The sequence below is a fragment of the Elephas maximus genome, chromosome 20, assembly GCF_024166365.1.
Source record: "Elephas maximus indicus isolate mEleMax1 chromosome 20, mEleMax1 primary haplotype, whole genome shotgun sequence".
Lineage (NCBI taxonomy): Eukaryota > Metazoa > Chordata > Mammalia > Proboscidea > Elephantidae > Elephas > Elephas maximus.
The window spans coordinates 29,030,504-29,054,269 of NC_064838.1; the positions used below are offsets into that span (position 1 = coordinate 29,030,504).

At 44.8% G+C, this 23,766-nt stretch overlaps 1 protein-coding gene and 1 long non-coding RNA gene across 2 annotated transcripts in view; one reads left to right on the forward strand and one right to left on the reverse strand.

The window, feature by feature from the left end:
• Positions 1 to 23,766, forward strand: part of ITPR1 (inositol 1,4,5-trisphosphate receptor type 1) — a 382,998-nt gene that overhangs the window by 270,039 nt on the left and 89,193 nt on the right. The gene's annotated exons all lie outside the window — the stretch shown is intronic.
• On the reverse strand, positions 1,925 to 21,293 carry LOC126063969 (uncharacterized). The gene is made up of 4 exons (XR_007514422.1): positions 21,078 to 21,293; positions 6,054 to 6,159; positions 3,056 to 3,211; positions 1,925 to 2,106 (listed from the first exon to the last, which is right to left on the reverse strand). It is a non-coding gene; the product is annotated as an uncharacterized LOC126063969 (long non-coding RNA).

Here is a 23,766-nt window from a genome sequence, read left to right on the forward strand (position 1 = left end):
CCAATGTCTACCTCGTTGTTGATGGCGGGGGGTAGGATGCACTGGTTATTGATCAGAGAAGCAGATATTACTGCTTGGTTATCAAATGAGTTTGAAAGGTAGGCTTATGAGCCCACGCAATGTAAGCATGTTCAATTTTATAATAACGTATGAGATTTTCCCCCCTTTACTCTGATGCTCTTTTTTTGGAATAATTTTATCTGGTCAGAGATGAGCCTGTCCCTGACATCAGAAAGGCTCTTGCTCAATTAGTTTTCTTTGGGTTTTTGGAAATTCATGTTGGGGAGAGAGTGGAAGCTAGGATGCTCTGAAGATGGCTGTTGCAAACCCCTCTACTACTTCCAGTTAGAGGACGCATGTGTGAGTTGTATGCATGTCGTATATTTACAAGAGGAAGTATCCCGTTTAATTTTATTTTCACACCAAAAGCCCAAGTGTAAGAGAACATGGTGTTTCAACACTCCCTCGGTTATCAGCTGCAGAGCGGAGGTTGTATATTGTCACATACAGTTTTCTGAGTATATTTCTACATTTGTTACCTGGCAACGTTGCTGCATTGGGACATGAAGATTTATCGGTTCCTACCAGATCCTCACTGTTCATATCGTAGAAGAGGGTCTTGTTTTCCTCTGCAGACATTTGTAAGGGGAGAACGCACTGGCTGAGAGGTGGGGTGTTGTGCTTCGGGGATGTGACCTGGGGCCGGCAGTTTGGCAGGAGATGTGGGCTCTCATCCTCTGTAGCAACTCCCTTAAATGCTGGGTTTATTTCCTCTTGTATTAGACAAAGAGTTTGTGTTAAGTAATCTTGAACACATCTTGGTGATTGTTTATCATCTTAAAGTGAAAACAGCTACAAACTCTTGGTCTGGTCAGTTTGAGTCCTCTACCCAAAACCCATTGCTGTCGAGTTGATTCTGACTCATAGTGACCCTACAGGACAGAGTAGAACTGTCCCATAGAGTTTCCAAGGAGCGCCTGGTGGATTCAAACTGCAGACCTTTTGGTTAGCAGCTGTAGCTCTTAACCACTATGCCACCCAGGTTTCCTGAGTCCTCTAAAAAAAAAAAAACTAGTCCCTCTTAATACCATAATTGCAAATCACTTATACATGGGGAGTCTTTTTAATTGCTCACATTTGCCACTCAGTTCCCTGCCTGAATTTATGCATTATTGTGTTGTTGACCACCAGCCAATTCATGTGGCCGCTGAGGGTGTGGGAGACCCTTGGCGAGATGGATTCACACAGTAGCCACAACACTGGACTCAAACATGCCAGCAATTGTGAAGAATACGCATGACCAGGCCACGTTTCGTTCTGTTGACATAAGGCCACCATGAGTTGGAGCTGACTTGACAGCAGCTAACAGAACAAGAAGTTTAGCTGACAGGAAATCCCACAGCAGGAATGACAGCCAGCGCATCTCTTGCTGGGGTCACCCTCTTAGCTGATTCTAGCCTTACAGGGTACTTTGTTAGCCAGTAGGATGCATTAAAAACACTGTATGTAGAAGTGAAGGGCTTCACTTTACATGCGGCACACATACACTCTCCAGGTGATCATAGCCCCCGTCATGTCATTCCCCATTCAACTAACATCTACCCGCTGGCCCTTGAGGTCCTTTGCATTTGAAATCCTTGCATTATAGGCTTGAAAGCCCTCTCAGTTGAAGCCACACGTTCTGAGGCTCAAGAAAAGCTTACTGAGACCAACAGCAAGGAATTCTCTGCACCTGTAACATTTCTTGAAGAATGGTTGAGAGGGAAAAGTTCCCATGGTAACAGTGTTTAAAGGAGTTAGGTCGCATCAACAGGTTCAACTCAAAATCGGAGTAATGGGGCTCAGCAGCATATCATACACACACACACACACACACACTCTCTCTCTCTCTCTCCCCCCCCTCCCCCACCCCCGCACCCCCTTTTAAACTCCCTTCTGGGGAAGACGGTGAAGCCAGAGTTGGTTCAGAAGCCTCCACAAGGCACTGCAGTGTCTGGCCAGGTCAGGCTGGGTCTCTGCACTGGGTTTGCGCTTTCCTCTGCAGCGTCTCTAAGGAAGAGGGAGGCCTTTGCACATCCCTGGACTCTTAGTGTCTTGGCTGTTAAGCTAAAAAAAAAAGAGCAACTGATGATGGCTGGAGGTATTTAGAAATCTTCATTTAAATACATATCTTTGTAAATGCTCTGGCCTCATTTAGAAGACCCAAGACGCCCGTTTTAATGGTAATTTTCTCTTGGGGGTTAATACCACTCCTGGCATCATCCTGAAATGTTCTAAGAGGAAGCTACAAAATTCCTTAGCTGATTTTTTTTTTTAAATAGTTGCGTGGATTTTTTTTTTTTTTTTTTTACTATACCCAAGGAGGACTTGTACCTGAGGGTCCCTAACTTGGATGTTCATCCTGAATACCCTTTAGTTGGAAATCTACCTCTTGCTGTTTAAACTTTAAGATGATCCCTAACCAGATTAAAGTCCTCAGCCAGCAGGCCAAGGCAACCTCTTCAGAAAAACAAGGTCATGCTGCATTTTTTTTGGTAAGCACAGGAATCAACAAAGAGACGTTATATAACTTCTATTTATATCCTCCTTGCTCACTATCTGCAGGCAGACAAGAGTCGCTGAGAAGGGATTTAATGAGCTCTCTGGGTTTGCTCACCTTCCTGAGCTGGTAGGAACCAGCTTGTTCTCAAATGCGTCAGCAAAGAATCTGGCTGGCTGTGGGTGGGCGGCTGGGGTAGGTGGACTGAGTAGTTGCCATGGTGTTCTTTAATTCCCCTGTCTCTCAAAGATCGCACTCCCCCCTTCCCTGACTCCTTCCAACCCTCCCTTCTTCTTTTTTTTTTTAATCTATGCACTTCCTTGTTTCTCACACCTACTCAGGAATCTGGGAACTGTGTCCGGAAACAGAATATTTTTCTTATCCTTCCTAAGGGCTCCCTGTTGTGTAGCGCCAAGACATCAGACGAGTTTTTTCTAAGGTGTATTTTTCCCCTGCTGTCCCCTGTCTGTTTTCTCATGATTTTTTATAATCAACCCCTGAAGTATAGAGACCTACCCTGGGAGTCTTAGTCTCACCCCGTGAGACTTTCTTCTCAATATTGATTGGCCAGAAACAAGGTGGACTTGGTTGCTGGTTGAACAGTGGGCATTGTGTTCCCATATATCTTTTTTTGTGTTCTTGCTCTGGGCGGGGTGATGTTTCCTATATCATCTAAACCAAAAAGAAAAAAAACCCCATTGTCATCAAGTCAATTCTGACTTTTTGCTACCCCATGTGTTACAAAGTAGAATTACTCCATAGGATTTTCTTGGCCGTAGTCTTTATTATGGGTTTAATCTTTACTGAAGGAGATGCTAGGCCTTTCTTTTGCAGTGCCTCTGGGTAGGTTCAAACCACCAACCTTTCGGTTTGTAGTTGAGTGCAAACTGTTACATAGGGACCCTTCCTATATATCACCTAGCATGTTACAAAATTGAACCACATGAAAACAAGAGAATGTGTTTGTCCCATAATGATAATTCCTGGAGTTTGGCAAACTTGTGTTACCTGAAGAGGGTTGCAGGTTGAAATTACTCAGCCCTCATTTTAAAAAAGAGAGAGAGAGAGAAGTGGCTGCTCCAGTTCTCGGCAGGGAAGCGGAAATTACCTCTCTCTCCTCTGTGTGGCAGCCCTGGGAATGCCCACCTGCACCCTGGCTGCTTTGATGGTGGCCAGGAGACTTCTGGAATGGCTTTGTGTTGTCAGTCACAGTCCCACCCGAGCAGAGGCATTCAAAAGAAGTGAATAGGGAGGTTATAATGAAACGTTCTTAGGCAAGAATAAGTATTTCCAGTGGGGACAGGCTTAAAAAATAGAAAAGCCAAAACCCACCCCTGCCTTGCCCACAAGTTGTGCAGTCTTTAATAGCAGTGGCCTGTTTGAATGATCAGAGGCAAGCTGACTTCTCATTGACTTCAGTTAGAGACATCTGCATAAAATACCCCTGGATTCCGTACCACGGAGGTAATTTTTTTCCCTCTGAGTGACTGAAGGGACTTTCCCCTTGGAAATCTTCCAGTGGAGTTAACTTCATGGTTGAGAATATTTTCTCATTAGAAACTGCCAGCAGCTTGATTCCTGATCCGGGGACAATAAAGATGCCTTGGGTACACAGACCAGGAGCCCCAATCTCTGAGATCTAATTGGTATTCACTGCTGGCTTTTGCTCTTTTCTGTGACACTCCTATTCTCAAGAAATCTATGCCACTCATATTTCCCAAGGTCCTCTGAGTTCCTTTTTTGAAAGTGTCAGAAGACCTCTTGATGTTCTTCCCGGTTTCTTATGCCTGGGTTTTAGACTTTTCATCAAGATGTCCCAGATGCTGAAGGGTAGAGTCTTGTGAACCATCTGGTCTTCATGCCACTTGTTCCCTTGGAATTCAGGATTTTTAAAAACTTACAGTGCTGTTCAAGGAGGGTGTGTTTCAGTTGCCCTCACCATAAGGTGTTTCAGAAATGTGTTTTTATTAGCCTCCTTGCAACACAAGCCCACAAACTGTTCACCCCAGAATTTGTAGTTACCACGTCTGGGGAGCGAGCCAGATTCTGAGACAGACACCTCACAAGTGATTGGCCTTCTTGTTTCCTACTTAATAATGTAGGCAGCTTTGTCATTGGGGCCAGACTAGTTAACAGTTAATGAGCTGGACTAAGGATCCCCAGCCAGGCGAGCCCATCACAAAGTTATGTGCAAAAACCTGATAAGCCCCTGGGAGGTGAGGACCCCACACAAACCCCTTCGGCTGGTCTCTGGCATTCTCCATTTTCCCCATTTGGCAGGACTTTGAGCTTTCCGTGCACCAATCTTGTGGTCATTGAGTTAAACCGCATCTGCCACAGAGGCAAAACAACTCTCTTTAAATATTTTGGAATTGCTCCTCCTTCAGGATCATTGTTCATTCATTAATATGTTGATGTTAGCTGCTATTGAGTTGTCCCCAACTCATGGTGACCCCATACATAATGGAATGAAATGCTGCCTGGTTCTGTTCCAATGGTCTGATCGGTTGCAGATCAGACCATTGTGATCCATAGGGTTTTCACTGGCTGAATTTTGGTCTTTCTTCCTAGTGTGTCTTAGTCTAGAAGCTCCAACTGAAAGCTGATCATCATCATAGCAACAGACATGCCTTCACTGACAGATGGGTGGTGGCTGTGCATGAGGTGGATTGACTGGGAATCAAATCTGGGTTTCCCACTTCCAAACCAAAAAACCAAACCCACTGCCACTGAGTCGATTCCGACTCATAGCGACCCTATAGGACAGAGTAGAACTGTCCCATAGAGTTTCCAAGAAGCACCTGGCAGATTTGAACTGCTGACCTGTTGGTCAGCAGCCGTAGCACTTAACCACTTTGCCACCAGGGTTTCCAACATAGAAGGTGAGAATTCTGCCCCTGACCCACCACTTCCCCACATTCGTTACATTAATATAATAACTTTTTGAGCACTGGCTTTGTGCGTGGCACAGATGAGCTGGCAGCAATACAATCAGAAATGAGATAAATATGGTTCCTGCCTTCAAGGAGTTTACAGTTTAGTGAGAGAGATGGACAATAAACAAGTTAACAAATAAATACATAAATAGCAAGTTGGAGAAAGGTGATAAAGGAAGCAAGCAGAGTGCATGGTATCAGGGGAAGCCTACTTAGGGTGATCCTGGAAGGCTTCTCCAGGGAGGTGCCATTTAAGCTGAGAAGAGAACCAGCCATGTGAGGAGCAGAGAGCAAGAGTATTTTAGACCAACGGAATGGGCTCGGCATGCTGGAGAAGCTGAAAGGAGGCCAGCGTGGCTGCAGCATGGCAGTATCTGAGGGGACGGACAGTAGCATGAGATGACTGCTTGGCCAAGGTAGCACACTTGTCATCAGGTGGGAGATTGGATTAGGTGATCTCCTCAGTTCTGCCAACCCCTAGTCAGTGCTTCTAAAGGGCACCATGTTGGCGTTGGCCCATAACCTGCTTGGATACACACCACCAATGCCAGAGCCATTATATATTAAGAAGCACTTACCCAGATGAGTGCTGTGTAATTTCATCCCCTGATCTCCATCCACTTGGCCATCTGTAAGTTTTACTTGAGATTCTGGAGACGCTCTCTGCTGCCATATGGAAGTTACCTGAGGGACCAGTACACAGTGAAATGGGCCTGCAGGGTCGGGAGAAATGAAAGTTCTGGAATGCGGCAGTTGGGTATGGACTCAGGCTGTGGCCTAGGAGTCCATTCATCTGAGCAGAAGGATTGAAAGTTAAGGAGGACCTGTATCTGGGAAGCACTCACTTTAGTGGATGTTTTGCTGCTTGTGAGGCCAGTGTCCCAGCCCTTCCAGACCAGAGTTCTTTCGGGCTTTTTTGGCTTTGGATTGTCAAGTGGATTTGTCACAGATTTGTTGAGAGTAGGGAAAGGAAAGTGGTTGGCATTAAATACTCACCAGGTGCCAGGCGCTGTGCTGGGCTTTTACCCCTTTTACTCTTCTCAGTGGCACTTATCTTCCTCCCCCCTTACAGGTGAGGATACTGAGGCTAGAAGTTCATAAATGACCTATCCAAACCCACCCAATTCTTTTTTTTTTGTAATTGTAGTAAAATATATATAACAAAAAAGCTATTTCAGTCACTTTTAAGTACACAATTCAGTGGCACTAAGTATATTCACCATATAGCGCAGCCATCACCACTGTCCATTTCCCAGAGTTTTCCACTGCCCTGAACACAAACTCAGTGCCTCTTCAGCAATAATTCCTGTTCCCGTTCCTCCCAGCCACTGGTAACCACTAATAAACTTTTGTCTCTATGTATTTGCCTAGTCTAGATATTTCATGTAAGTGGGACCATACGATATTTGTCCTTTTGCAAACTGACCCAATGCTTAAGTCCCCTCTGCTCATGTTTCCGCCTTGCTAAGTATGTGTGTGTATGCTGAGTCCCTGTCACTGTCTGCGCAAGCACAGGAAGTGGGTGTGCAAAGGATTATGCTTGACATCAGTACAAGTTGAAAACGGGGTGCCCTGGAGCACCTTGGAGCTTTTAGAGCAGAAAAAGCCAGCCAGTTACCATGTATTCTTTGTCCCTCAGGAGCACAGAATGGAAATAAGGCCTGGAAGATCCTTCACAAAGATAGCAGTTCTTCCCCTCCCACTTCTGCGTCAGCCCTCTGCCTTGACAATGCAGATTGAGCTCCATATGCACTGGAAGGAACAGCACCTGGGTCACAGCCAGGTGCTGGGCACGGGGCCCCACCTCGTGTGAGGAGGGCTCAGCTTGCTGTGCCCTTCAGTTCTGAGGTGCAGGATGCAGCTCCTGGGGACAGAGTTTTCCAAGCACCTCCTGCATAGATCTTTTCAGGTCTAAGGGTACAGGGGGGAGGCCCAAAGAGAAGGCCTCCGCGTCTGCCCTGCCACAGATCCCACAGCGAATCTGTGGGCGAGCCGAGATGGGGCCCGAGAGTTTCACCGGAACCACCACAAGATACTTTTCATTGAATCATAGAATCAGCTCTGCAGAGCACTCTCAGGCTGGTATGTGTCTCCTGCAGCCCAGGCATGCAATTCAAATTGTTTTTTAAAGTTTTTTTTTTTTTTTTTCTCTAATAGTGTAGATGTCCATGTTCTGAGACTCTAATACCTCCCTGAGTACTTTAACAAAAGTCCTTCCTGTTGTTTAACCAAAGTCTTGTTTGCTTTATAGTACATTTCTTGTTTATAAGCTTCATGTTGACTTGAAGAACAACCAAAACACCTTACTGGCGTGGAGGAAGATCACCAAGGAGGTCCTTACCTCTTTGGCCCCACTAACTGCAGGCAATTTTTTAAGAATCTGTGCCACTGGTGTTTCAAATATCAGTAGGGTCACACATGATAGACAGGTTTCAGTGGAACTTCTAGACTAAGATAGACTAGGAAGGAAGGCCTGGCGATCTACTTCCATAAATTAGCTAATGAAAACTCTACACAACAGACTATCGCCCAACACAGTGCTGGAAGATGAGCCCCCTAGGTTGGAAGGCGCTCAAAATGCGCAGTGGCTGCAACAATGGACTGACACAGGCCAACGATTAGGAAGATTGAGCAGGACTGGGCAATATTTTGCTCTCTTGTACAGGGGGTCGCCATGAGTCAGAGATGACTTGACAGCAACTAATAACAACAGCAATTTTATTATATTCTACTAGTCATCTTTTTTTTTTCAGAAGGCTTTCCATTTTTCCCTTCATGTCTTTGGCTGGAAGAGACAAAGAGCGGGGCCAGTGTAGCCCCTTGAAAGATGCTGGCTTTTGGCATTTGTAAGAAGGTTTGATTGTTGAACCCAGAGAAAATTTGGAGTCCCCTTAACTTTTTGTTCCTGGGTTAGAGTCCCCTCAGATGCTACCTGCCCTGCCTCTGAAGTTGGTTTGACTATACCGTTAACTATTGCTAAAGACAGTTATTGCTGGCAGCTTCTGCGCACATACAGGGACTTCATAAGATAACAACACCTTTTTAATTTTTTTTTTTTTTAGGAAGTAGAGTTTGTTGGTTGAGATGTTGTTGATGAGCATGTGTGAAATTGTTAGCATTTTGATCCATACCAGGGGAAAGCCATACTGCTTACCACATAGATTCCGAGCTTTCACAGAAAGTGCTGATTCCCGTGGGCACTGGGAGACAGAAAGGAAGAGGTGTTAAACTTTCCATCTCGGGAGAAAAGGATTTCTTACAGAACAGGTTGGGCTTTGCTACTTGCGCAAAACAGAATTAATTCACCTTGAAATTAAGATTCACTGCTCAGGCTCTTCGCTGGAGCCCAGTGGCCGGGTTACTGTGAGTAAGGTTCTCCTTGCCTTCTACCCCTTCTCAGGCCTTGGGAGACAGCAGTGAGCCAGCCACATGGCACTCAGCCCAGTCCTTACATGGCAGAGTGGTTGGAACACAGGGTTTTGTCTCTAAATCAACAAGAGATGGCTATACAGGTTGGTCTTGAGAAGACCTTCTTTGAGAAAACTGAAATTGAAATGTTAGTGCCTTTCCAGTGCAAGCCTGGTTGACCTCAACACTGTCTTCCTTTTGGCTTTGAAGTATTCGTCCTCACGTTTATATTATTTCTGAACTCATTCAAGCTGGACCCTCAGAGAGCTCCAGATGTGTAGTGGTTAAAACCCATCAAAGCTGGCAAAAAGTTTCTTCTTAGAGTGAGCAATAATGAACGCCAGGAGAATCTTCTAGTCTTAATGCCCATCTTACTAATTATTAAGCCCTTTTCATACATCATACTTTTCCTGAAATCAAGAATGCTTGCAAGTATAGGAAAAGAGGTCATGTTAGAGTTGGAACTGTCCAGGAAGAGAGTCTGACACCGAGCTTGTGTTCCGCCTTTAGGTATATCAAACCTTGTGAAGTGAAAGAAGCAAAAAAGTTTATCCTTGTGTCTGAACAAACCTGAATGGCTTCTTTAGCTAGTGGAATTCCAGCTATATTTTTGTTTAAAAACTTCTTAACTTGTGACAGCTATTGGGAATTGTTTTTGTGCTCAATTTAGAGGCCATCTTGATCTACCAGTACCAGCTGGAGTTGTTTATCATTGGGTATTATTTGGACACTAGATTTTGGTTATAACATAATACCAGCATATTAGTAGACCTATGTATCTTACAACTTGTCATACTTTGGTGACTTGCATGTTGCTGTGATGCTGGAAGGTATGCTACCGGTGTTTCAAATACCCGCAGAGTCACCCATGGTGGACAGGTTTCAGCAGGGCTTCCAGACTAAGACAGACTACGCAATCTACTTCTGACAATTAGCCCATGAAAACCCTGTGGATCAGAACAATACTGTCCATACCAATGATTATGAGGATGATGCAGGACCAGGCAGTATTGCATTTTGTTGTGCATGGGGTTACCATGAGTCAGAGCCAACTAGACAGCAGCTAACAGCAACAACAATATACCTTACATTCTAAAGCCTTTCATCTTAAAGGGGGATTTATAGATAACGACAGCATCTTGCATGTGAACAGCGCCCTGTAGTAATCAAACTGTTTTCACACTTAGCGTTTCATAACTGCACCCCTGCTAGGCCCCCGGCTCCCATGTGATGCATGTGGTAAGAGCCTCGTTTTTTCAGATAAGGAACCCAGGGCACAAATGAGGTCCGGTAAATTGCCCAAGATCATGTGGCTGCCTAGTGAAGAGCCAAGGGTAAATTAGGGTTCCTGACGTCCAGTTTTCAAATCTCCCTGGGCCTAACCAGGTGTGTTTTATTACCTAGTCCATGGTTCATGATCTTTGAATTTTGATTGTTATCATTGGTTTCTAAGAAAAGGACGCCAGACCTACAGCAGTCATTGTGTGACAATGGTTTTATTAACAGTATATAACCCCCGGCACCGGCAAACCTTCAACAAGCAGAGGGGATTGTATGGGACCCCATATTAACAAATGCGTGAAGCATCATAGGAGAGTTGGGGCATTCACATGCTTACCTACCACAGCTGTTTCTTCACTGTGAGAATAGTCTTTGTTTATGCAGCTGAGAGACTTAGTGAGCTGGGGTGAATTATAAAAAGTCAAAATGTGTTTCCGGGATGACAAACTCTTGCTCAGGTGACAGGTGTTTAACAAAGCAGGTGGTTAAGAGCACTGGGCTGAAAAAAGGCGGCAGACAAATGGGGTGTGAGTCCTGGCCACCACCACTTTCTAGCTGCCTGACTTTACAAGCTAGTTAACCTCTTTCAGCCTCTGTAAAGTGGGGATAATAATAGCACCTACCACATGGGGTAGTTTTGAGGAGTGGATGAGATAATGTGTATAAAGCACTTACACAGTGCCTGGCAGGTAGGAAGCATTCAATTACTGTTCACGATAATATAATTATATAGTGCCAGAAATTGAGCCCCTCAGGGGAAGACTGGGGAAGAGCTGCCTCCTCAAAGTGGAGTTGACCTTAATGACATGGATAGAGTCAAGCTTTTGGGACCTTCATTGCTGATGTGGCATGACTCAAAATGAGAATAAACAGCTGCAAACATCCTCTAATAATCTGAACGTGGAATGTATGAAGTATGAATGAAGGGAAAACTGGAAGTTGTCAGAAATGAAATGGAATGCTTGAAGATCAATATCCTAGGCATTAGTGAGCTGAAATGGACTGGTATTGTCCATTTTGATTGGATAATCATATGGTCTGCTATGCCGGGAATGACAAGTTGCAGAGGAATGGTGTCACATTCATTGTTAAAAAGAACATTTCAAGATCTATCCTGAAGTACAGTGCTGTCAGTGATAGGATAATCTCCATACGCCTACAAGGAATACTAGTTAATAAGGCTGTTATTCAAATTAATGTACCAACCACTAATGCCAAAGATGAAGAAATTGAAGACTTTTACCAACTTCTGCAGTGTGAAATTGATCGAACATGCAACCAAGATGCATTGATAATTATTGGTGATTAGAATGCGAAAGTTAGAAACAAAGAAGCATCAGTAGTTGGAAAATATGGCCTTGGTGATAGAAACGACACCAGTGGTCACATGATAGAATTTTACAAGGCCAGTGGCATTCATTGCAATACATTTTTTCAACAACATAAACAGCGACTGTACACATGGACCTTGCCAGATGGAATACATGAAGAATCAAATTGACGTCATCTGCAAAAAGAGATAATGGAGAAGCTCAATATAATCAGTCAGAACAAGGCCAGGCAACTGTGTAACAGACCACTAATTGGTCATATGCAAGTTCAAGTTGAAGGAAATTAAAACAAGTCCACGAGAGCCAAAGTACAACCTTGAGTGTATCTCACCTGAATTTAGAGACCATCTCAAGAATAGTTCTGAATCACTGAATACTAATTTGAAGACCAGACGAGTTGTGGAATGACATCAAGGACATCATACATGAAGAAAGCAAAAGGTTATTAAAAGGACAGGAAAGAAAGAAAAGACCAAAATGGATGTAAGCAGAGACTTTGAAACTTGATCTTGAACGTAGAGTACCTAAAGCAAATAGAAGAAATGAACACGTAAAAGAGCTGAACAGAAGATTTCAAAGGGCAGCTCAAAAAGACAAAGTAAAGTAGTATAATGAAATGTGCAAAGACCTGGAGTTAGAAAACCAAAAGGGAAGAACACGGTCAGCATTTCTAGAGCTGAAAGAACTGAAAAAATTCAAGCCTCGAGTTGCAATATCGAAGGATTCTATGGGCAAAAAATTGAACGATGCAGGAAGCATCAAAAGAAGATAGAAGGAATACACAGAGATACTATACCAAAAAGAACTGGTTGATGTTCAACCAGTTCAGGAGGTAGTATATGATCAAGAACTGATAATACTAAAGGAAGAAGCCCAAGCTGTACTGAAGGCATTGGTGAAAAAGAAGACTTCAGAAATTGATGGAATACTAACTGAGATGTTTCAACGCATGGATGCAAAGTTGGAAGCACTCACCAGGAAATCTGGAAGACAACTACCTGGCCAACCTACTGGAAGAGATCTATATTTGTGCCCATTCCAAAGAAAGGTGATCCAACAGAATGTGGAAATTTTTGAACAATGTCATAAATATCACATGCAAGTAAAATTTTGCTGAAGATAATTCAAAAATGGTTGCAGCAGTACATGAACAGGGAACTGCCAGAAATTCAAGCTGGATTCAGAAGACAACGTGAAAGGAGGGATATTATTGCTGATGTCAGATGGACCCTGGCTGAAAGAAGAGAATACCAGAAGGATGTTTACCTGTGTTTTATTAACTATTCAAAGGCAGTAGACTATATGGATCATAACAAATTATGGATAACATTGTGAAAAAATGGAGATTCCAGAACACATGATTGTGCTGTATGTAGACCAAGAGGCAGTTGTTCGAAAAGAACAAAGGGATGCCGTGTGGTTTAAAATCAGGAAAGGTGTGTGTCAGGGTTGTATCCTTTCACTATACTTATTCAATCTGTATGCTGAGCAAATAAACTGAGAAGCTGGACTACATGAAAAAGAACATGGCATCAAGACTAGAGGAAAGCTCATTAACAACCTACAATATGGCAAAGGCTTGATTGATGAAAGCAAAGAGGACTCGAAGCACTTACTAATGAAGATCAAAGACTACAGCCTTCAGTATGGATTATAAGGAAACAAAAATCCTTGCACCTGGACTAATAAGCAACGTCGTGATAAACAGAGAAAATATTGAAGTTGTCAAGGATTTCATTTTACTTGGATCCATAATCAACACCCATGGAAGCAGTAGTCAAGAAATCAAATGATGTACTGTATTGCAGTGGGCAAATCTACTGCAAAAGACCTCTTTAAAGTGTTAAAAAGCGAAGATGCCACTTTGAGGACTAAAGTGAACCAACTAAAGCTACGGTATTTTCAGTTGCCTCATATGCACACAAGAGCTGGACAGTGACTAAGAAAGACCTAAGAATTGATGCCTTTGAATTATAGTGTTAGTGAAGAATATTGAATATACCATGGACTGCCAGAAGAACGAACAAATCTGTCTTGGAATAGGTACAGCCAGAATGCTCCTTAGAAGCAGGGATGGCGAGACTACGTCTCACGTACTTTGGACATGTTATCAGGAAGGACCAGTTCCTGGAGAAGGACATCGTGCTTGGTAAAGTAGAGGGTCAGCAAAAGAGAGGAAAGCCCTCAACGAGATGGACTGACACGTGGCAGCAGCAATGGGCTGAAGCATAAGAGTGATTGTGAGGATGGCGCAGGACCAGGCGGTGTTTCATTCAGTTGTATGTAGTGTCTCTCTGAGTTGGAACTGACTTGATGGCACCTAACAACAACATATTATAATTTGGAGTCCCTGCGTGGTGCAAGGAAACCCTGGTAGCGTAGTGGTTAAGTGCTACAGGTGCTAACCAAGAGGTTGGCAGTTCGAATCCACCAGGCGCTCCTTGGAAACTCTATGGGGCAGTTCTACTCTGTCCTATAGGGTTGCTATGAGTCGGAATCTACTCGACAGCACTGGGTTTGGTTTGGTTTTTTTTTTTTTGGTGTGGTACGAATCTGTTGTGCTTGACTACTAACCTAAAGGTTGGCCGTTCAAGCTTACCCAGTGGTACCACAGAAGAAAGGCCTGGCTATTTGCTTTCCTAAAGATTACAGCCAAATAAACCCTATACAGCACAGTTCTGCTCTGCAGCACATAGGGGTCACCATGAGTTGGAATCAACTCAATGGCAATGGATTTGAAGGGTGGTGTAACCAGTTAACTCCTTCAGCTTAACCATTTGGAGGTTCAAGTCTACCCAGAGGTACCTCAGAAGAAAGGCTTGGCAATCTACCTCTGAAAAAATCAGCCATTGTAAACCCTATAGAGCACAGTTCTACTCTGACACACATGGGGTCACCATGAGTCAGAATCAACTCCATGGGAACCGTGTGTTTTGTTTTGTTTTCCCCCTTTTTTTTTAAATAACATCATTTAAAGAAGTGGTGAAGTCTCAAAGAGTCCTGGTGGCTCAGTGGTTAAAGCACTCAGCTGCTAGCCAAAAGGGTGGCGGTTTGAACCCACCAGCCGCTCCACAGGAGAAAGATGTGGCAGTCTACTTCTGTGAAGATTTGTAGCCTTAGAAACCCTACGGGGCAGTTTTACTCTGTCCTGTAGGGTTGCTGTGAGTCGGAATGGACTCCACGGCAATGGGTTCGGTTTTGTGTTTGGTCAAGTCTCAATCACAAGTATAGGAAGAGAGCCAAGGTAAATCCCACACCTTGGTAGCCACTCATGTTACTCCGTTGCCCACAGAACGTCTCTTTGAGCCAGGCAGGAACAGATTGGTCTGGTTGAAATGCTTCCCCTGGAGTCGCAGAAGTTCCCAAGGCCTGAGCTGAGGTTCTGGGGTGTCAGAGGTAGTAGTGAAAAGAGAGAAAGCCAGGACTCCAGAGAAGAGTTTTCATCAGCTTCTGCAAACTCAAGTATTGGCTCACTGTTCAACAGTCACATTTTCCAAATTCTTGGCCTTAGCCTGAGAACTTAATTCATTTTACAGCAGACAAGTAGACATCCAGTGGGAATGCCATGACTGTGCAGGCCAGGGCCATGTCTTGTGAGGCCGTCGAATGGAAAATTTCATTCTCTGGCTTCTCTCAAGTCCCAGAATGGGAGCTTCTAGAAGGTGGACCCACCACAGGGTGGAAACGCTTGCTTCTTGGGAAGAATCCAAGTCCTGCAGCTGTCCCAGAATTTTGGGCTGCTCATTCCTGATCCATCTCCACTCCTGCCAGGCCCAGAACCAGATCCCATGCATCTCCACTTCCTGCTGCTGCCCCTGCCTGTAGCTGAGATGCCCTCAAGAGGCTACTCCTGTGACAATGGCCTTATGTCCCAGACAGGGGTGGGCAGAGTGGCTGTATGTTCAGGGTAGTGCTATAATCTTTGGAGTACAAAGAACAGGCTTTATACTCTGGGGGAAATGCCTTTTTGTAAGGAAGATGCTCATCCACTTGCCTACTTACCTGGTATATTTCTAGCGCATGAGGAACGCTTGTGTCTCCTTCTGTCATTCTTCTCCCTGGGACCCTTGCCTGCACAGTATAGTTGGGGCTATGGCCTCTTGCACCTACAGAAAGGAGTGTTCAGTTCACCTCACCTCCCTGCCCACTGCTTTTGTGTTTTGTACAGGGTGGCTGCCACTGTCTGCTAGTCCCCAGTCTTGGGGGTTCCCCTTGTCTCAGAAGCCAGGGAGGCTTGTCATGAGCCATGGCCCAATTTCTCTGTGAGGACTTGGGTGGAGGTAGTGGGCAGCTACTAGGCTAAGGAAGCAACGTTGTGGTTTTTGTTAGTCGCTGCTGAGTTGATTCCAACTCATGGTGACCCATGCGTGTAGAGTAGAACTGCTCCATAGGGTTTTCAAGGTTGTCACCTTTCGGAAACTGATCACCAAGCTTTTCTTCTGAGATGCCTCTGAGTAGGTTGAAACATCAACATTTTGGCTCGTAGTAGAGCGCTTGACCATTTGTGCCACACAGCGACTGCTAAGTAAGCAGTACTTTATTATTTTCAAGACTGATCTGAAAGGGTGGTTTTATTACTTTGTTAATCTAAGACCTTGATTCATTGGTCTCTGTATGAATCAAGCTCAAGCAGCTCAAGGAAGGAAAACTGTGTCTACTTGACAGTCACCATGGAGACAGGGGCCCTTTCTTTTGGCCAAAATGCAAACTCAGGTCGTGGTTCCAACTTATGACAACCTTGTGTGGTCAAAAGGAGCTGACTTGGGTAGTGAGGAGTCTAAGGGTTTTGTGTGACATTGGCAAAGCCTTCCCCCTTCAGGCCTCAGTTTCCTCATCTCTAAAATGTGAAGGGAGTGACCAGATTGGTGATCTTCAAACTATATTCTGTACCCAAAAACCCTAGAGCCCTGGAATTCCAAGAAGGGGTTTCAGTGGCAAGAAGAAGGGTCTCCTTCCCTGATTCAAACAAAGCAGCTCTGCCTGTGTGTCTTTTATATGTTGGGTCTTTATCTAGGATGGTGTTTGGGAACGGGGAGGAACAGGGTTTTTCACTGCTAGGAGCAGTGTTTGGTTTCTGCTGGAATAGAGTGCCTCTGGCTCTAACACGCTGGGCTCTGTATCCTCTAACTCTTTTTTCTTTGGAAACCCTGGTGGTGTAGTGGTTAAGTGCTACGGCTGCTAACCAAGAGGTTGGCAGTTCAAATCTGCCAGGTGCTCCTTGGAAACTCTATGGGGCAGTTCTGTTCTGTCCTGCAGGGTCACTATGAGTCGGAATCGACTCGATGGCAGTGGGTTTTTTGGGTTTTCTTTTTTCTTTAAGCTTGGTTTGCAGTGGCTCTGCCCAGCTCCCTGCCCCCACTGCCTCCAAGGCCCTGTGCACGAGGTCCCAGCCAGCAGTCATGTCCTTCCCTGAAGCCACGTCAGGTGCAGACCTGAGGTCTGTGCCATCAGGACTGACGCTGTGCGTCTGCCCACAAACCAGCTTCCATGTGCTTTTATTCCCTGGACCTCCCCATGCAACCACTTGGGCTGGCCTTTTTTAAAAAGTACAACATGGTAGAGAGAGCACCAGGTGAGGACACGGTGAGCTTGTTGTGGCTCTGCCAGAAGGGCCTGCCCTCCCTAACCCCAGCGCTCTTCTCTCTAGCATGATGGATTTATGAATGATGCTATCTCTCTTGGCAATCTCCTAGGACTCTGATGAGACTGCATCTATGAAAAGGGCTTTGGAATCAAATGTGATTTGGAGATAAAAAGAGGGCGAGGAAAAGTTGGCTGAGAGGGTGAGCCTGTGCTGCTCCCTGTTGGGGGAGAGGGGAGCAACTGGGCTGCTAACCAAAAGGTTGGCAGTTAGAATCCACCAGCCGATCCTTGGAAACTCTATGGGGGCAGTTCTACTCTGTCCTGTAAGGTTGCTGTGAGACTGAGGCAGGAAGCAACCTCTGAAGGTATCCCCTTGTCTGCACAGCTTTTCAGCGTTCCCGTTTCTGGGGACACTGGTTTTCCCTCTCTCTCTCTTTATTGTGATATAATGTGCATACAGTAATATGCACAGATTTTAAGAGTACAGTTTGATTAGATTTGACTAATGTTTATACCTGTTGTATTACTTTTATATGGCTGCTGTAACACATTTCTACAAACTGAATGACTTAAAACAACACAAATTGATTATCTTGCAAGTCCTACACGGCCCTCACTGTGTTGAAATCAGGCTGTCAGCAGGGCTGTGTTCCTTTGTGGAGGCTCTAGGGGAGAGTCCGTTTCCTTGCATTTTCCAGCTTCTAGAGGCTGTGATCCTTGTCTTGTGGTCTCCTCCTTCCATCTTCCAAGCCAGCAATGGCTGTTCTGATCCTTCTCACATCACTTCACTCTGCCCTTCTTTTCTGCCTCCCTCTTCCTCTTCCTGAGCCCTGGTAGCACAGTGGTTAAGAGCTTGATGCTAACCAAAATGTCGGCAGTTCGAATCCACCAACCACTCCTTGAAAACTCTATGGGGCAGTTCTACTCTGTCCTATGGGGTTGCTATGAGTTGGAATCAACTCAGTGGCAACGAGTTTGATTTTGTTTTGTTTTTTTTTCCTCTTTTAAGGACCTTTCTGATTATATTGACCCATATGAATAATCCAGGGCAATCTCCATAATTTAAGGTCAGCTGTTTAACAACCGAATTCCATCAGCAACTTTAATTCCCCTTCACCATGTAAAGTAACTTGTTCACAGGCTCTGGGAATTAGGGCATGGGTGTCTTTTTTTTTTTTTGTCGGGGGGTATTATTCTGCCTGCCACACCTGTGTACCACCACTCTAATAGACATTTCCTTCACCCAGAGAGTTCTTGAGTTTCCCTTTGTGATCAGTCCCACTCACACCCCCCAGAGGCAACCCTGGTTTTGATTCTCTCATTCTAAAATTGTTCTGCCTGCCCTGGGACAGATTTATTTTGAAGAGTCACCTTAACCCTGCCAGGTAGGGTGGAGTGAAATTTTTGGAAAAGTGAAAGCAATCTCTGTATGAGGGTTTGCTCTCAGTTTGGAGGAGTTTGGAGGAAGGGTAGTTAATGGAAATAGGCTCAAGGAGGGAAATAGGCATTTAGCCCTGTGGGAACGGCCCTGCTTCAAAGGCCTGAGGGCTGGAAACATGAGCCTACCTGCTGTGGTCTCAGGTATAGGAAAACAGGCCTGGTGGTGGGGGAGAGGGGTACTCCTTCTTCCACTCCCAAACCCTCTGAACACATTGCAGAAAGAGGTTGAAGACCAGGTCTGTGAACTGTGTGTGGGGTTTTGTTCTTGCCAAGTTCCAGATAATGTCTCCAGCACCAGGGCCTCTGTTTTCCTCCTTGGTAGCCCCCTCTCCCTGTGAGTCTCATCCAGGCCGCTTCAGAGGCCCCCTGACTATGGGCCCTGCCCCTCGACCTCCCTTCTCTCCCATGGCACACCCGCCCTCTGAGGGGGATGTATGTGTGTTCTGTGCCCACACTGCCACTGTCTTTCACTTCTCTCGTCAGAGATTCCACTGCTTCCCTTTTGAAGGCCAGAGTTCTCCCTTCCAGAGTATCTTTATTTTGATTCTCTGTCAAGAAGCCTGAACCCTAAGCCCTTGCCCCTCTGTTGCCCCCACCCAACCCTCTCCTCACAGAGGCATCCTACTGAGACCACATTTTTCACAGTTATATCTTTAAACACGTTATATACATTATCTTTTGGAGCCCCTGTATGGCACAAACAGTTAACTTATCAGCTACTAACCAAAAGGTTGGCATTCCAACCCACCCAGAGGTACCTCAGAAGAAAGGCCTGGCAACCTGCTTCTGAAAGGTTACAGCAGTTGGAAATCCTATGAAGCGCAGTTCTATTCTGCAACACATAGGGTCACCATGAGTTGGAATTGACTCAATAGCAACTGGTTTTTTCGTTGTTGTTTGTTTCATACCTTGAAATGGAATAATAATAGTAAATACTTCAGCAGAGTTTTTGTGTGAGATCTTGCACGTGAAGGTTTTACCCCAGTCTCCTGGCACCGAGTCAGCAGTCAGTAAGTGTTGGCTTTGTATTCATATGATCATTTCTTTGAGCCTTCGTATGAGCATTGGTATTCATTTCCTAGGATTGACATAACAAAGTACCAAAAACCGGGTGGCTCATGAGAACAGAAATTTCTAGTTCCAGAGGCTAGAAGCCCAAATCGAGGGTGTCAGCAGGGTCAAGTCTCTCTCAGCATCTGGTCACCCCAGGCATTCCTTGATTTGCAGCTGCAGTGTAACCCTGTCTTCACATGGCCCTCTCCCCTCTGACTCTTTTATCAAGACAGCACTCAGTTGGGATTAGGACCCACCCTACTCCAGTATGACCTCATTCTAATTTAACTGATAACACCTTCAAAGACCCTATTTCCAAATAAGGCCACCTTCACAGGTAACAGAGATTACCAGAGAAACCAAACCCATTGCCATTGAATCAATTCATGAAGACCCTGTAGGACAGAGTAGAACTGTTCTGTAGGGTTTCCAAGGAGTGGCTGGTGGATTTGAACTGCCAGCCACTTGTTCAGCAGCTGAGCTCTTAACTACTGCACCAGGGATTCAACATATCTTTTTGGGGCATGCGGTTCAATCGACACTACCACCCATGAAGTGTTATTATTGTCCCCATTTCAGAGATGAAAAAGTTGGGGTTTCAGAGGTGTTGTCACTTTTCTTAGGTTACATTAGTTAATAAATGGTGGAATCGAAACCCAGGTCTTCCTGGCTCTGGAAACTGAGTTCTCCACACTCTACTATCCTGCCTCACTGACTCCCAAGGACCCCTTCACTGTGAGGTTTTAATGTCATGCTAATGGAAAGATAAGGAGCCCTGGTGGCATAAACAGTCAAGTGCTTGGCTGCTAACCAAAAGCTTGGCGGTTTGAACCCACCCAGCAGCTCCACAGGAGAAAACCTGGCAATTTGCTCATGTAAAGATTACAGCCAAGAAAACCCTATGGAACAGTTCTACTCTGTCACATGCAGTTGCTGTAAGTCAAAAACAACTTGATGGCACTTGACAACAATAGCAATGTAAGGGTGGTAATAAAAACAAAAACTAATGCAATAACCAGATACTGTGCTAGGCACTTTGTGCATTGTCCAGATCACTCCTGAGAGAGACTTTCCACGTGAACCCAGAGAGGCTGGGTGACTTGCCTTCAGTCAGAGAGCTGGTGGTGAGGGAGGCAGGCTCCAAACCCAGGCTGTCTGACCGGAAAGTCTACACTGCTACCGCTTTGTTAAGAAACATTTTCCTTCCCTTAAGGCCCTGGTAGTATTTCCACTTTAGATACTAAGAAGCATAACTGACTTGGCTTCTGTGAAATTGTGGGGCAGTAGTAATCATGGCATCAGAGCCTGTCTAACTTTAGGAGCGGGGGATAATGACCAGGATCAGACCAAAGGTAATTCCTGTGAGGTGGGGGTCAGGCATTCCTTCACCCTTCAACCTTTTCACCGGTTCTGACATCAGCTGTTCCTCCCATGGCACTCTCTACTTTTTTTCAGGGTTTGATAATCTGTTGCAATGGCCACACAAAACTCAGAGACCATACTTACCGTTAAGGGATTTGTTAAGGAACAGGGTACCTCTTGGGATCAGGATCACCAGGCTACAACTCAGGTTCAGGATCGGGAAACGTGTAGGCAAAGTCTCCCTTCTTCAGTGCAGGACAGCCCTCTCAGCTCTTCTTGGCTGTGCAGGCCTCCTCTCAGGCCTCTGAGGACAGGCTCCTGTTGGCGTAGCCGTCTGCCGCCTTCTGGGCCTGTCATTGTCTTCAGTGTTACAATCCTTGACCCGTGTTATAGAAAGTTCCTTGCCTATGTACTCTCTCTCTGCTTTTTCTCTCCTTTATTCCTTCTCCTCCTTCCTGCTATTTCTCTTCCTGCTTCTTTCTGTCTCTGAAAAATCTCTGTGGGGCTGACTGCATATGTACATGAACTGCTTGTCAATTTCAAGGCATGGCACTCCCACCAGGGCCATAAACTGACCAACCCTTTCTTGGTAGGCCACAGACATTTTATTTGCATGGTAGACATGGGTGGGCTACAACTCAGACACTTCATTTGCATAGTAAACTTGGCTGGGCTACAGCTTACCTCATTTGCGTAGTCCACTGGCTAAACCCTTCCAGGTGCATCCCAATCGCAGGACAGGCTGCAGCCCAGGGCCAGACAAAAAGTCAAGTTGTCTACAGCTTGCCTAGCAAATGTCAGTCAACTTGGATGAAAGTAACAAACCCGCTGGGGTAGAAACTAGGGCAAAGGTAACTCTTCAGGGCTTAGGGGGAAAATCTCTCTAGGTGTTTTTCCAAAAACCAAGGCAAAAGGCCACGTAAAGGAACTCATTTCACCACAGCCCCTCTTCAGCTTCATGGCCGGTACCTTGGAGCTATCCATGCCTGAAACGCCCCTGAATCATCTCTCCATGTTTGATGCTCCCACCTCCAACTGCCAAACTCCAACCTCTTCCAGTTCTGGTTTTCTGGGGTTCGTTATGTCTTCTGTAATCTACCATCCATTTTATTATTTTGTTGCATACATTCTGTTTATAAAGCTGCCTCAAATCCTCAAAGGAATGAGGATTGGTGTAGATACCTGTTGCCGTTCAGTTGATTGTGACTCATAGCAGCCAAGCACTTAACGATTCTGCCACCAGGGTTCTATTACTGTAAAAAAAAAAAAAAAAACATACTGTAAAATAAATATACTGGTCATTGCAGAAATGTATATAAACCGTTGCCATGAAGTTGATTTCGACTCATGGTGATGGTGACCTGTGTGTGTCAGAGTAGAACTGTGCTCTACAGGGTTTTCAGTGACTGATTTTTTGGAAGTTTTTTGGAAGGCCTTTCTTCCAGTGTGCCTCTGGGTGAACTTAAACCTCCTGCCTTTTGGTTAGCAGCCACACATGTTAACAGTTTGCATCACCCAGGGACTCCAGAAACATATATATATATATATGTATATATACATATGTATATATATATATATATATATATATGTATAAAATACAGAAGCAAGTAAATCTTAGTCCCTTGCCCTTCTCTCATTTCACAAGAGGCTTATTTACTCTGACCATATCAGTTGACATCCGTTGGGTTAACTGGCTAGATGTTGAAGCAGTGTGGTTTGTAGTGTGCTGTGTGCGTTAAGTGGCGCAGTTAAGGATGACAGATGGCAGCCTTTATTTACTTACTTACTAAAAGTGCTTGTGTTTTCTTGAATGATCTGACTGTCCCTGAATGCTTTCAAAGATACCTCTTTGTGAAGAGAAGACTGCTGGGGCAGCAGCCACAGTTAATTGCCTTTCGGATGAGCCTGCAGCTTTAGTTAGCAGTCTCCCCATGACCCCTGTGTGGGCGAGATGTCGTGTGGCTTGTCTTGGTGGAAAATTTCTTCATCATAATTAGGTGGCTGTAGATTGAGTTCTTGGTGAAGAATATTGAATATGCCATGGACTGCCAGAAGAACGAACAAATCTGTCTTGGAAGAAGTACAGCCAGAGTGCTCCTTAGAAGCAAGGATGGCGAGACTACGTCTCACATAGTTTGGACATGTTATCAGAAGGGACCAGTCCCTAGAGAAGGACATCATGCTTGGTAAAGTAGAGGGTCAGTGAAAAAGAGGAAGACCCTCAATGAGATAGATTAACACAGTGACTGCATTGACAGGCTTAAGCATAGCAACGATTGTAAGGATGGTGCAGGACAGGGCAGTGTTTTGTTCTCTTGTACATGGGTCACTACAAGTCAGAACCAGTTGAGTTCTTAGTCCCCACTCCTCTAGTTTTGTTTGCATCAGCTCTCAAAAAAGTGAGCAGTTAGACCTTGCTTTCTCCTATTTGAAGAATTATCTAGAATTAATGTATGTTGGAGCTTTATTTCTGTTAATATCCGCTGAATATAAGCAGGATCTGATGAGGGGATCCAGTTAAGAGAAGCCACGAAGTGTTGAGTTGTATTCATTCCTTCAGTAATTATTCTTATATAATCACTGAGCACTGTCCATATGCTAGGGCTCTTCTAGATGCTGTGAAAAAGCTGCGAACCAGACAGGTGAGGCCCCTACACTCAGAGAGCTTTATTTCTGTGTAAAACAGACAATAAGCCAGTGAACAATAAACACAGCAATGTAATTTCAGAGACCAACTGCTATGAAGATAAAGAAAATAAATATACTGCTCACTTTGAAACAAATATAGAAGTGAGTAATACACATTCCCTTGCCCTTCTCTCATTTCACAAGA